Source organism: Oncorhynchus clarkii, chromosome 30 (genome assembly GCF_045791955.1).
Source record: "Oncorhynchus clarkii lewisi isolate Uvic-CL-2024 chromosome 30, UVic_Ocla_1.0, whole genome shotgun sequence".
NCBI lineage: Eukaryota > Metazoa > Chordata > Actinopteri > Salmoniformes > Salmonidae > Oncorhynchus > Oncorhynchus clarkii.
The window spans coordinates 42,191,115-42,206,034 of record NC_092176.1 but is presented as its reverse complement, the minus strand read 5'-3'; the positions used below and the strand labels follow the sequence as shown (position 1 = coordinate 42,206,034).

The 14,920-nt window shown below is 44.9% G+C and overlaps 1 protein-coding gene across 4 annotated transcripts in view; it reads right to left on the bottom strand.

Moving 5' to 3' along the window:
- The window catches only part of LOC139389357 (sodium-dependent phosphate transporter 2-like), a 97,609-nt gene extending 83,308 nt beyond the window's left edge, over positions 1-14,301 (bottom strand). The window contains exon 1 of one of the 4 annotated variants that reach the window (XM_071136051.1): positions 14,125-14,301. The gene's annotated coding sequence lies outside the window, so the exon portion shown is untranslated. Of the gene's footprint in view, positions 1-13,848; positions 13,868-13,991 lie in introns of those variants that run through there. The other 3 variants (XM_071136046.1, XM_071136047.1, XM_071136049.1) reach the window with 3 other exon arrangements.
- Positions 14,302-14,920: the final 619 nt, after the last annotated feature.

Sequence of the window (14,920 nt, the reverse complement as noted above, 5' to 3'; positions counted from 1 at the left end):
AAAAAAACTACTTGAGTCATACTTGAAAGTATTTTTACTGAAGAACTTTGCACCACTGCCCAGTAGAGAATTTCCACACTGCCTCGTAGCGCTGCACGATACGGGCAAATAATCTAGGATTTATTTTTAACCAAATGTTGCGGTTGTAATCTGACTTGCGAATTAGAGCGAAACTGTTGGAATCATGGAAATAAAATGACTATTCTAATTCTATAGTTGGAATATAATAGTGGGCACATTGAATACAGTGTTGTTTGACAACAAATGAAAATGCCAGGCAGTTATTGTGACAGGGTAGGAACTAAAGTGTTGATAAGTGTTTCCTAGGGGATCCTATAAGCTTTGGCTACATTGCGTGTTCTCTCTTAGCTACTTCATGTAGCTAACATATTCTTGCTTTGCATATTCCTCTTTGATTTAGAAGATGCTGTTGCACAAACGACATGCTGATTTAGGTCTACACCATCACTGGTATTATCAGGCTGTATTAGCTAGCTACGTTTGCTCTGACTTAGTACATTTATTAGCTAGCTACCTAGCATTAGCAGCTAACAATTAGCGTCTCACAAGGTTATAGGCACAACTTGCTAAGAAAAGACAAAGTAGCTGTTTGTAGATGTAAGAAACACAAACTACTAGTGTCATTATAGAATGTTAGTAGATTTATATGAAGAGGCAAAGTGAAAACAACATCATTGTCATCAACATTGTTGCATGTGCTGCATTGACCGTGCAGACTGAACACAAGTGACTCGTGTGCTCCTTGATTGACAGGGGGCGTGGTTAGGTCTGTGTGGAGATACAGAGATACAGAGAGAGAGAGATATACAGAGAGAGAGAGAGAGAGATATACAGAGAGAGAGAGATATACACAGAGAGAGAGAGATATACACAGAGAGAGAAAGAGAGAGACAGAGACAGACGGAGAGAGAGACGGACAGAGAGACAGAGAGACAGAGAGAGCAGAGAGAAATGACTCAAGTAGCGGAGTAAACTATAAAAATAGATGTTACACACATTTAACAAACCAAACATTCAAATACCGTTTATAGAAGGTAAAGTAAAAACCCAAACCGGTCCCTGCATCAATACTGGTATATCATAAAATACGGTATACCGCCCAGCCCAAGGTGTAGGGCGTAGGGGCTAGGGAGTAGGGCCTATGTCAGGTGTTGTTTCTGGAAGGGGACATGTGGTCACTGTGAGCCAATGACATGGCTGGAATGTGTGAAATTCTATAAAGATGTCACCACCTGTTAAGAGAGGAACCCCCAGAGGAAAGACTACTCTCGCCCGCCATTATATCACTGACCTCTCACCGTGTGTGTGACCTCTACCCTACAGTCAAATGCCATAGTATCCGACCCGTTGCCTGACTTCTTCAGCCTATCAGACCCGTTGCCTGACTTCTTCAGCCTATCAGACCCGTTGCCTGACTTCTTCAGCCTATCAGACCCGTTGCCTGACTTCTTCAGCCTATCAGACCCGTTGCCTGACTTCTTCAGCCTATCAGACCCGTTGCCTGACTTCTTCAGCCTATCAGACCCGTTGCCTGACTTCTTCAGCCTATCAGACCCGTTGCCTGACTTCTTCAGCCTATCAGACCCGTTGCCTGACTTCTTCAGGCTATCAGACCCGTTGCCTGACTTCTTCAGCCTATCAGACCCGTTGCCTGACTTCTTCAGCCTATCAGACCCGTTGCCTGACTTCTTCAGCCTATCAGACCCGTTGCCTGACTTCTTCAGCCTATCAGACCCGTTGCCTGACTTCTTCAGCCTATCAGACCCGTTGCCTGACTTCTTCAGCCTATCAGACCCGTTGCCTGACTTCTTCAGCCTATCTGACCCGTTGCCTGACTACTTCAGCCTATCAGACCCGTTGCCTGACTTCTTCAGCCTATCAGACCCGTTGCCTGACTTCTTCAGCCTATCAGACCCGTTGCCTGACTTCTTCAGCCTATCAGACCCGTTGCCTGACTTCTTCAGCCTATCAGACCCGTTGCCTGACTACTTCAGCCTATCAGACCCGTTGCCTGACTACTTCAGCCTATCAGACCCGTTGCCTGACTTCTTCAGCCTATCAGACCCGTTGCCTGACTTCTTCAGCCTATCAGACCCGTTGCCTGACTTCTTCAGCCTATCAGACCCGTTGCCTGACTTCTTCAGCCTATCAGACCCGTTGCCTGACTTCTTCAGCCTATCAGACCCGTTGCCTGACTTCTTCAGCCTATCAGACCCGTTGCCTGACTTCTTCAGCCTATCAGACCCGTTGCCTGACTTCTTCAGCCTATCAGACCCGTTGCCTGACTTCTTCAGCCTATCTGACCCGTTGCCTGACTACTTCAGCCTATCAGACCCGTTGCCTGACTTCTTCAGCCTATCAGACCCGTTGCCTGACTTCTTCAGCCTATCAGACCCGTTGCCTGACTTCTTCAGCCTATCAGACCCGTTGCCTGACTACTTCAGCCTATCAGATTCGTTGCCTGACTACTTCAGCCTATCAGATTCGTTGCCTGACTACTTCAGCCTATCAGATTCGTTGCCTGACTACTTCAGCCTATCAGACCAGCACGACTGGATGTGTCATTTTCGCCAGTCCAATTTTAGCCAATCCAAGAGACCATTTTCTAACTGTCGTGCTGACCCGAAACGTAATGAGCTGGCTCAGACATTTTCTTTTCATTATTGCCCTCTTCAGCACAGACCCAGTAACTATGGTGGATGTGTAACCAGTCCAGCTCGGTACAGCTTGGCTCGGTGCAGTATGGGGCGTCCCAAACGCATCCGACCTGGTGGACTCAAGTAATTGGGGTGGCAGCGTAGCCTAGTGGTTAGAGCGTTGGACTAGTAACCGAAAGGTTGCCAGATCAAATCCCCTTTCAGTGGCGGCAGTAATGGATTGGGGATCTGTTCCTTTTCATCTACCCCCCCCCCCTGCCAGCCCTATAGATTATAGCAGATGCATGTTACCAGCCCTATAGATTATAACAGATGCACGTTACCAGCCCCATAGATTATAACAGATGCACGTTACCAGCCCTATAGATTACACCATAACAGATGCATGTTACCAGCCCTATAGATTATAACAGATGCATGTTACCAGCCCTATAGATTATAACAGATGCATGTTACCAGCCCTATAGATTATAACATATTACCAGCCCTATAGATTATAACACGTTACCAGCCCTATAGATTATAACATGTTACCAGCCCTATAGATTATAAAACATTACCAGCCCTATAGATTATAACAGATGCATGTCACCAGCCCTATAGATTATAACAGATGCATGTTACCAGCCCTATAGATTATAACAGATGCACGTTACCAGCCCTATAGATTATAACATATTACCAGCCCTATAGATTATAACACGTTACCAGCCCTATAGATAACATGTTACCAGCCCTAAAGATTACACCATAACAGATGCATGTTACCAGCCCTATTGATTATAACAGATGCACGTTACCAGCCCTATAGATTATAACACATTACCAGCCCTATAGATTATAACACGTTACCAGCCCTATAGATTATAACACGTTACCAGCCCTATAGATTATAACACGTCACCAGCACTATAGATTATAACATGTTACCAGCCCTACAGATTATAACAGATGCATGTCACCAGCCCAATAGATTATAACAGATGCATGTCACCAGCCCTATAGATTATAACAGATGCATGTTACCAGCACTATAGATTATAACACGTTACCAGCCCTATAGATTATAACACGTCACCAGCCCTATAGATTATAACACGTTACCAGCCCTATAGATTATAACACGTCACCAGCCCTATAGATTATAACACGTCACCAGCCCTATAGATTATAACACGTCACCAGCACTATAGATTATAACACGTCACCAGCACTATAGATTATAACACGTTACCAGCCCTATAGATTATAACAGATGCATGTTACCAGCCCTATAGATTATAACAGATGCACGTTACCAGCCCTATAGATTATAACATATTACCAGCCCTATAGATTATAACACGTTACCAGCCCTATAGATAACATGTTACCAGCCCTAAAGATTACACCATAACAGATGCATGTTACCAGCCCTATTGATTATAACACGTTACCAGCCCTATAGATTATAACACGTCACCAGCCCTATAGATTATAACACGTCACCAGCCCTATAGATTATAACACGTCACCAGCCCTATAGATTATAACACGTCACCAGCCCTATAGATTATAACACGTCACCAGCCCTATAGATTATAACACGTCGCCAGCCCTATAGATTATAACACGTCGCCAGCCCTATAGATTATAACGCGTCACCAGCCCTATAGATTATAACACGTCACCAGCCCTATAGATTATAACACGTCACCAGCCCTATAGATTATAACAGATGCACGTCACCAGCTCTATAGATTATAACACGTCACCAGCCCTATAGATTATAACAGATGCACGTCACCAGCCCTATAGATTATAACACGTCACCAGCCCTATAGATTATAACAGATGCACGTTACCAGCCCTATAGATTATAACAGATGCACGTTACCAGCCCTATAGATTATAACACGTTACCAGCCCTATAGATTATAACACGTTACCAGCCCTATAGATTATAACACGTTACCAGCCCTATAGATTATAACACGTTACCAGCCCTATAGATTGTAACAGATGCATGTCACCAGCCCTATAGATTATAACACGTTACCAGCCCTATAGATTATAACACGTTACCAGCCCTATAGATTATAACACGTTACCAGCCCTATAGATTATAACACGTTACCAGCCCTATAGATTATAACACGTTACCAGCCCTATAGATTATAACACGTTACCAGCCCTATAGATTATAACACGTTACCAGCCCTATAGATTATAAACAGATGCATGTTACCAGCCCTATTGATTATAACACGTTACCAGCCCTATAGATTATAACACGTTACCAGCCCTATAGATTATAACACGTTACCAGCCCTATAGATTATAACACGTTACCAGCCCTATAGATTATAACACGTTACCAGCCCTATAGATTATAACACGTTACCAGCCCTATAGATTATAACACGTTACCAGCCCTATAGATTATAACACGTTACCAGCCCTATAGATTATAACACGTTACCAGCCCTATAGATTATAACACGTTACCAGCCCTATAGATTATAAACAGATGCACGTTACCAGCCCTATAGATTATAACACGTTACCAGCCCTATAGATTATAACATGTTACCAGCCCTATAGATTATAACACGTTACCAGCCCTATAGATTATAACACATCACCAGCCCTATAGATTATAACACGTTACCAGCCCTATAGATTATAACACGTTACCAGCCCTATAGATTATAACACGTTACCAGCCCTATAGATTATAACATGTTACCAGCCCTATAGATTATAACACGTTACCAGCCCTATAGATTATAACACGTTACCAGCCCTATAGATTATAACACGTTACCAGCCCTATAGATTATAACACGTTACCAGCCCTATAGATTATAACACGTTACCAGCCCTATAGATTATAACACGTTACCAGCACTATAGATTATAACACGTTACCAGCCCTATAGATTATAACACGTTACCAGCCCTATAGATTATAAACAGATGCATGTTACCAGCCCTATAGATTATAACACGTTACCAGCCCTATAGATTATAACACGTTACCAGCACTATAGATTATAACACGTTACCAGCCCTATAGATTATAACACGTTACCAGCCCTATAGATTATAACACGTCACCAGCCCTATAGATTATAACACGTCACCAGCCCTATAGATTATAACACGTTACCAGCCCTATAGATTATAACACGTTACCAGCCCTATAGATTATAACATGTTACCAGCCCTATAGATTATAACACGTTACCAGCCCTATAGATTATAACACGTTACCAGCCCTATAGATTATAAACAGATGCACGTCACCAGCGGAGCACGAAGCAAAACAACAGACATGCCCCGCCCAGAGGTGGAACATATCTGTGGTTTGCTCCATAGCTACAGGGTGAGGGGTGAGAAGGAGAGGGGTGAGACAGAGAGGGGGGAGACGGAGAGGGGGGAGACGGAGAGGGGAGAGACGGGTCTAGAAATAGCCGTGTCACATGAGGGCGACCAGAGACCAAAAAGCCATCCAGCCTGCATGTCCTCCTTACATGGAACCTGCTGCTTTACACACACACACACACACACACACACACACACACACACACACACACACACACACACACACACACACACTTCATGCTCTTCACACGCCCTTAAAAGGGATATTTCAGGATTTTGGCCCTTTATAAATGAGTCAGATGGAACTCGTGGATACCATTTGTATGTCTCTGTGTGCAGTTTGAAGCTAGTTCCTCACTAGAGTTAGCGCAATTGCTAACTAGCGTTAGCGCAATGACTATAAAGTCTATGGTAACTGCTAGCATCCTAGTAGATAGCGCCATGACTGGACGACCACTAACTTCTTTCCTACTGGATGCGGAGACTTTTTTTTTTTTTTTTTAATCTGCGAGTTCATCTGACTGCCAAAATCCTGAAGTATCCCTTTAAATCCTCTGTAGCCTCTCTGAACCTGTAGAGAAACACACCTGTCTAAACAGCCCGACCTCTCCCAGCTTTTAGGAACACTTGCGAAACAGACAAAAACAGACCACACCAGGGTTTGACAAGTCAATGAGACAAGTGAAGAATTCTCCCATAGTTAATATTCTCCAAATGGAAAGACGCCACCTAGACTGGAGACAACGTCCTCACTAGTTTTAACATGTTATGACTCCAACCTTGTGAAAGTGACAAACTGACACGTTTTCATTTTTGTAAAAAAACAACAAAAAAAAACTTGATATCGAAAGGACTGCCTTTTTGATTTTCCGTCCTGCACGTGCGCAGTTCGGCGCGAGCCGGGCGGTAGAGCTGACGACGTGTTTCTACGCATGAGTTTAGCTAGCCTACGTTGCCATGACATCAACAAGTGTGATCGGGGATTTCAATTGGCGGAAGCAGTTTTAGCCCCATCTTCATACTGTACAGTGAAGGGTTCTCACACCTATCCTCCCATTCGAACCACTTCCTGGTTCACAAGGGCTAGCCTGAGCTACAAGCTATACTGGTTGTCTAGCCTGAGCTACAAGCTATACTGGTTGTCTAGCCTGAGCTACAAGCTATACTGGTTGTCTAGCCTGAGCTACAAGCTATACTGGTTGGCTGCATGGCACCTTGCCCTTTGACAGGCCACATTGCTGACAACTGTTCAATCCTCTCAGATCTCTAGATCCTCTCAGATCTCTAGATCCTCTCAGATCTCTAGATCCTCTCAGATCTCTAGATCCTCTCAGATCTCTAGATCCTCTCAGATCTCTAGACTCTAGGGCAGGGCTCTCCAACCATGTTCCTGGAGAGCTATCGGTAGGTTCTCACTCCAACCCTAATCTAGCATATCTGATTCTAATAATTAGCTAGTTGAAAATATGAATTTGGTTAGTTATACAACTGGGGTTGAAGTGAAAATCTACAAGAGGGTCTCTCTCCAGGAACCGGGTTGGGGTGAGAACCTATGGGAGGGCATCTCTCCAGGAACAGGGTTGGAGTGAGAACCTACGGGAGGGCATCTCTCCAGGAACAGGGTTGGAGTGAGAACCTACGGGAGGGCATCTCTCCAGGAACAAGGTTGGAGTGAGAACCTACGGGAGGGCATCTCTCCAGGAACAAGGTTGGAGTGAGAACCTACGGGAGGGCATCTCTCCAGGAACGGGGTTGGAGTGAGAACCTACGGGAAGGCATCTCTCCAGGAACGGGGTTGGAGTGAGAACCTACGGAAGGGCATCTCTCCAGGAACAGGGTTGGTTGGAGTGAGAACCTACAGGACGATAGCTCTCCAGGAACAGGGTTGGAGTGAGAACCTACAGGACGATAGCTCTCCAGGAACATGGTTGGAAAGCTTTGCTCTAAAGGGTTTGGGCTTGTTTCTGGAACAGGTACGTACCAACCTCATTCTTGCCCCAGCAATCTTCTCTCTCTGCTCCTAAATGACTACATGACTAAAAGCAGCAACATAATAACTCAATACCAAACGAACAATTCCGGCAGACTGCGTGACTCGGTGTAAAACCCATCCAGTGGGATGGAGAGTGAGGCTGGGGGGGGGGGTCGGATCAGTCCAAAGCTACAACCACAGTAGCTCATAGTTTGTTGGTAAGCTAAGCCCCATAGTCATTAGCATAGTTTACAGCAGGGCACGAGAACAGACAGACACTGTGTGTCACAATGCTTCAATACACAATCTACCAGGAAAGAACACAGGATCAGGGCTAATGACAACCTGGCCACGGGGTAACTGGGCCGAGACTAGAACAAGCTGAAGAACCTGAGCCAAAACTAGAGCAGAGTGAAGGCAAAAGCAGCTCCAGAAAGTCCAGGCCAAAACCAGAACAGAACACTGGTATATTCCTAGCTACGGGTACCTAACTGGGTCAAACACAGACATTTGCTGAAACGAGCTCTATTTTTTTTTTCGTGACCTCTGGTACATTCTAATGCCTTGATTCCACCAGTAAAATACACAGTTAGTTCAATGAATTAATATGTTACCTCGAGGATTGGTAAAAAAATTAAAATATTAGCTGTTGAATGACCGAAAATGTAGGAATCCGGTGCAAGTAATTTCGGATATTGTCTAGGCCAGGGGTTCCCAACCTTTTTTTGCTTACTGTACCACCAACTAAATGTTGCTCTGACCGGAGAACCCACTCATGTACATTTTACCAGTATGCCTATTGTTTCATGAGTCTTCTAAAGTACCCCCCGTGGAGAGACCAAGTACCCTCAGGGGTCCTAGTACCCCCTGTGGAGAGGCCAAGTACCCTCAGGGGTCCTAGTACCCCCTGTGGAGAGGCCAAGTACTCTCAGGGGTCCTAGTACCCCCTGTGGAGAGGCCAAGTACTCTCAGGGGTCCTAGTACCCTCAGGGGTCCTAGTACCACCTGTGGAGAGACCAAGTACCCTCAGGGGTCCTAGTACCCCTGGTAGGGAACCACTGGTCGAGGCCTATATGACAAGGAATATTTTCCATGTAAAATAACCTTTACTGCAAGATATCAATTGCCATGATGTTTGTTCTTCAAATTTGATTGGCTCAGCTGCGGTGGACACTTTGGGTAAAAAAAAAAAGAAAGCAATGTGTCGTTTTGTAACTCGGGTGAATTCTCTAACAGTTTGGCCTGTCAATCAATCACTAGTGGGTGGGACTGTCAGGGAAGGGGACAGGATGTTTGATATTCGGTAGAGTTTAAACGTAACCTTTATTTAACTAGGCAAGTCAGTTAAGAACAAATTCTTATTTACAATGATGGCCTAGGAACATGCCTCCCCCCCTCTAACCGCCAGGCAACCTGCCTCCCCCCTCTAACCGCCAGGCTCGCCAGGCTACCTGCCTCCCCCCTCTAACCGCCAGGCTCGCCAGGCTACCTGCCTCCCCCCTCTAACCACTAGGCTACCTGCCTCCCCCCCTCTAACCTCTAGGCTACCTGCCTCCCCCCCTCTAACCGCTAGGCTACCTGCCGCCCCCCCTCTAACCGCTAGGCTACCTGCCGCCCCCCCTCTAACCGCTAGGCTACCTGCCGCCCCCCCTCTAACCGCTAGGCTACCTGCCGCCACAAGAATAACTGAAGAATGAAGCAGGTGTTAAATATGGGCTTTAATAAACAGAAAGCGGCAGTTGATTACTCCATTGTCGACACTTTAAATCACATCAGTAAGCCTATATAAACATCTTTAATACCATATTGTTATTTGACATTAGTTTTTATATTTTACACCAGAATGGAGGCTCTCTTCACTAACTATCATTTCCTGTAGTGAGGATTTAACATCTTCATCCAATGTTGTCATCATTTATTTGCAAACTAAATGATTATTTTTGAAATAAAAATAAAATAACAAAATCGCCAAAAAGCAGCAGGGGCCAAACTCAGCCATGGCTGAGTTAGTGCCTACAAAAAAAAGACACCATTACTATTGATCTCTATGAGCAGCAGAAAGACAACGAGTAGGGGGCCAGTACATTGCAATAAACTCTTTTGAACTATTAACAGAAAATATTTACAAAATAATACAATAGAAGAGTAGGTCAGAGAGATCGGGACGCACAACCGCGTTTCGACTTGCAAGCGCCATGCACTACCAACTGAGCTACAGCGGACCACATTAACGCTAAAAAAAAGTAAGTCACACCATTGTCTACAGGGAAAATACGAGCAGGATATAATTTTGCAGCAAACACAACATTACAGTTGCAACGTATTTTCAGACAAGGAAAATGGCTCAACATAATAATACAAAATTAAACAAAAATGTATAAATACACTAGATGACTGATAGGAGGCGCTGTGTTGAAGCCACCGCACCTCCATCTTGGTATTCCCCCACCGTTCAAAAAAAAAAAAAAAAAAAAAAAAAAAGTGGAATCTATAGAAATTAATTTATTAACGCCTGCATTCATTTTTGCCACATTTATTATAGTACAGAGACTTTAATGCATACTTTTAAATTATATTAGCTAAACAAAATATATAAAGTCTATAAAAACTTTTTCCTTCAAATATCATACAACAATAGAAATGCATGTAATTTTGTCTTTGAAACATTGAATTGAAATACTGTATATAATAATAATAATAATGATAATGTGCCAATATGGCCGACCAATGGCTTCAAAGCCTCTCGAGCCTCTAAATACGGAGACACACAATTAAAAAAGACAAGATGGAACTTAATTTAGCCTACGAAAATGTCTCAGCAGAATGAAACAAAAACACGTTTAGCATATTTAAAGAACTGGTTAAGAACAATTAAATAGACATGCAATAACAATAATAAATAATAACAAATAATAAATTATTATAAACTAAAGTTCCAAAATTGCATCCTACTTGAATAGCGAGTTGCAGTAGCCTGCATGCAGCCTTGCCAACGGTCTTCTCATTTCTGTCCACTACAATATAAAAACGAAGGGAATTCCCCTTGTAGGTTTTTTTTTTTTTTTTTTTTTTTTACATATAGGACCATATTCTCTAACTTTTGTTTTAACTTCAGTGGAAAAGGCCATCGTCTTCGCAATCAATGGTAGCCTAGGCCAAGGCTCCCCCTCTCAGCAGCAGCATGCACACAAGGAGTGAGAGAAAAGTGCGAATTCAGGGTGTATGATAGGCAGCCCCGGACAATTTATCTAGCAACTTTTAATTTAAAAATCTGCCAAAAACAAGCATTTATAGGCCAACGGAAACCCTGGCGTGTGTGTGTGTGTGTGCGCGACTAAGAGAGAGTATGGTAGTAAACAGAAAAGTTAATCTACCATCTCATCATAATGCCGGTCATACCTTCATTCATTAGGACTCCGCATAGAGGAAAACCAGCCGAGCTCTGCATTGCCCTGAGCTATCCTCTCCCACAGTCATTACTGGCCCTACATGCAACTCCGACACAACACTATGTCAGCATCCTAAATAACACTTCATTCCTTGCATACTAGCACACTCCTTTTGCCAGCTCCCATAGGTTACTCAGTAATACAGGACTGTGTGAAACCTCCCTCTCCTCTCTCCCAATCGTATCCCTACCTCCCTCTCCACCTATAGTATTCTCTCTCACTAATGTATCATTCCCCCTCTCTCTCACTATCGTATCATTCCCCCACTCTCCCCCTATCGCATCATTCCCCCACTCTCCCCCTATCATATCATTCCCCCTCTCTCTCACTATCGTATCATTCCCCCAACTCTCCCCCTATCATATCATTCCCCCTCTCTCACATCATTCCCCCCCTCTCCCCCTATCATATCATTCCCCCCTCTCTCACTATCGTATCATTCCCCCTCTCTCTCACTATCGTATCATTCCCCCACTCTCCCCCTATCGTATCATTCCCCCACTCTCCCCCTATCATATCATTGCCCCTCTCTCTCACTATCGTATCATTCCCCCTCTCTCACTATCGTATCATTCCCCCTCTCTCTCACTATCGTATCATTCCCCAACTCTCCCCCTATCGTATCATTCCCCCACTCTCCCCCTATCGTATCATTCCCCCACTCTCCCCCTATCATATCATTCCCCCTCTCTCACATCATTCCCCCCCTCTCCCCCTATCATATCATTCCCCCTCTCTCACTATCGTATCATTCCCCCTCTCCCCCTATCATATCATTCCCCCTCTCCCCCTATCATATCATTCCCCCTCTCTCACATCATTCCCCCCCTCTCCCCCTATCATATCATTCCCCCCTCTCTCACTATCGTATCATTCCCCCCTCTCTCACTATCGTATCATTCCCCCCTCTCTCACTATCGTATCATTCCCCCTCTATCTCCTTCTCTCCCCCTCCCTATCGTATCATTCCCTCTCTCCCTCTATCGTATCACTGCCAGTTAAACCGTTAACTAGGTTGTCTTCTTGCTACCTACATCACTATTAGAACCCCCATCTATCTCCCTCTTTTCTCTGTCTACCATCCATTTTTATTTCAATTTGAGGGGCTTTATTGGCATGAGAAACATATGTTTACATTGGATCTCTATCAATTAACTCCCAGAGTTTTTTTTATTGACCTAGGCAAGTCAGTTAAAAACAAATTCTTGTTTACAATGACGGCCTACCGGGGAACAGTGGGGTTAACTGCCTAGTTCAGGGGCAGAACGACAGCTCGGGGGATTCGATCCTGCAACCTCTCGGTTACTGGCCCAACGCTCTGACCACTAGGCTACCTGCCACACCAGATGCACACAAAGGCTGATAATAAGCACTCAATCATGGGTGAGTTAAAAAAGAGAGACCGTAGGGGAAGTAGTCTGTACAATAGAATATACAATAAGGACCCCCAGTTGCCCTGCAGAGATTGAGATCCAGTGACAAGGTCTGTACCTCGCAGCTGGGCGTCAAATGATGGCACAGGCAGAGAGACAGGCCAGCTGGTGGCAGTGATTTGAAGCATACACATGCGTCAACCACATTTGGAGATAGGCTATCGCAGCGCTTCCCAAAACTCGGTCCTCGGGACCCCGAGGTGTGAACGTTTAGGTTGTCCTAGCACTACACAGCTGATTCAAATCTATATAAAATGGTCTTGGTCACATACGCGCGTTTAGCAGATGTTAATGTGGGGGTAGCGAAATGCTTGCGTTTCTACCTCCTTGTAAGATATCTAACACGTAGTATCTAACAATTTCACAACATATACACAATACACACATCTAAGTAAAGGAATGGAATTAAGAATATATAAATATATGGACGAGCAACGTCACCTAATCAACAATCAAGCTTTGATCATGTGAATCAGCTGTGTAGAGAACTAAAAGGTGCATTTGGTTTTGGGGTCCTGGGGACCGAGTTTGGGAAACGCTGGGTTATCGCCACTCCGGGGAGTCCAGTGCGCAGGTCCGGTCGACCGTCGAAAGAGCATCGCCACATAAACGCTGAAAGCTCATCTCGACAACAGATCACCTCCACTCGGGAAATCATGGCTACTCGCACCACGGAGTTACGTACCCGACCAGTCAATGACTAGGCAACTTAAAATGTCCCCGGTCGCCATTTGTGTAATGTTTAGTTTACGCTAGTTTAGAAAATGGTACATTAGTAGCCTAAAGCATAACAGTAGCAGGTAGCAGCCCATATCCATCCGGCTGAGAAAAAGAGAGCCGCGGGAATGAGACTAGTAGACTATGACAACCGAACACGTGTTATAGCCATTTACCGAATAGACTTAATTATCATTAGGACTAGTGGCTCTATTATAGCCAACATAACTCACCCTGGTCGCAACAATGTCGTTCCTACCAATGTATCAATAGTTTCGTTCCGTGTATTCCGGAGTAGCCCAGTTGAGGCTATATGGGCAACATTGTGCCCAATAATGGTATGATTATTGTTGTTGTTACGAATGTTGACACTTACCAGGCCTGTTGTGGAAGGCATCGCCCTGTAGGCTCGACCACCATGTGGATGGATATGATTCAGAGAATTTACCCTTAGCAGAAAACCAACACGATAAAATCGGACACACACAGAGCAATATAAATACACTTACACGAGCGAAATACGACACCCGTTATTTTCCCCCGACCGCTGAAACGTTCTCCGTTTCCCAGAACCAAACGTCTAGCTGTCGTCTGACGGCTTTTTGAAGCTCCGTCGAAAAATGTCCAGATTCCGACACACTCTCCCTCTCAGTTCAGTATGTCCCCCTGCTCTACACGTGTGTCATGAACAACATTAGCGTGACCAGAGTAGTGGAATCGGCGGGTTGCCATCAAAATAAAAGTCCCCCGTTGAAACTGATGAAAATAGTGGAATCATGCCACAATTGGACTAGATAAGCAAAGTTGTAATGTTGTTAAATACATTCAACAAAAGACAGACAGAACACTGGCCCATTTCTTTCCTCCAGGCCCTCCACACTGGCCCATTTCTTTCCTCCAGGCCCCCACACTGGCCCATTTATTTCCTCCAGGTCCCCCCCCCCCCCACACTGGCCCATTTCTTTCCTCCAGGCCCCCCACTGGCCCATTTCTTTCCTTAAGGCCCCCCATACTGGCCCATTTCTTTCTTACAGGCCCCCACACTGGTCCATTTCTTTCCTCTAGGACCCCACACTGGCCCATTTCTTTCCTCCAGGCCCCCCACACTGGCCCATTTATTTCCTTAAGGCCCCCACACTGGCCCATTTCTTTCCTCCAGGCCCCCCACACTGGCCCATTTATTTCCTTAAGGCTCCCACACTGGCCCATTTCTTTCCTCCAGGCCCCCCACACTGGCCCATTTCTTTCCTTAAGGCCCCCCATACTGGCCCATTTCTTTCCTCCAAACCCCCACACTGGCCCATT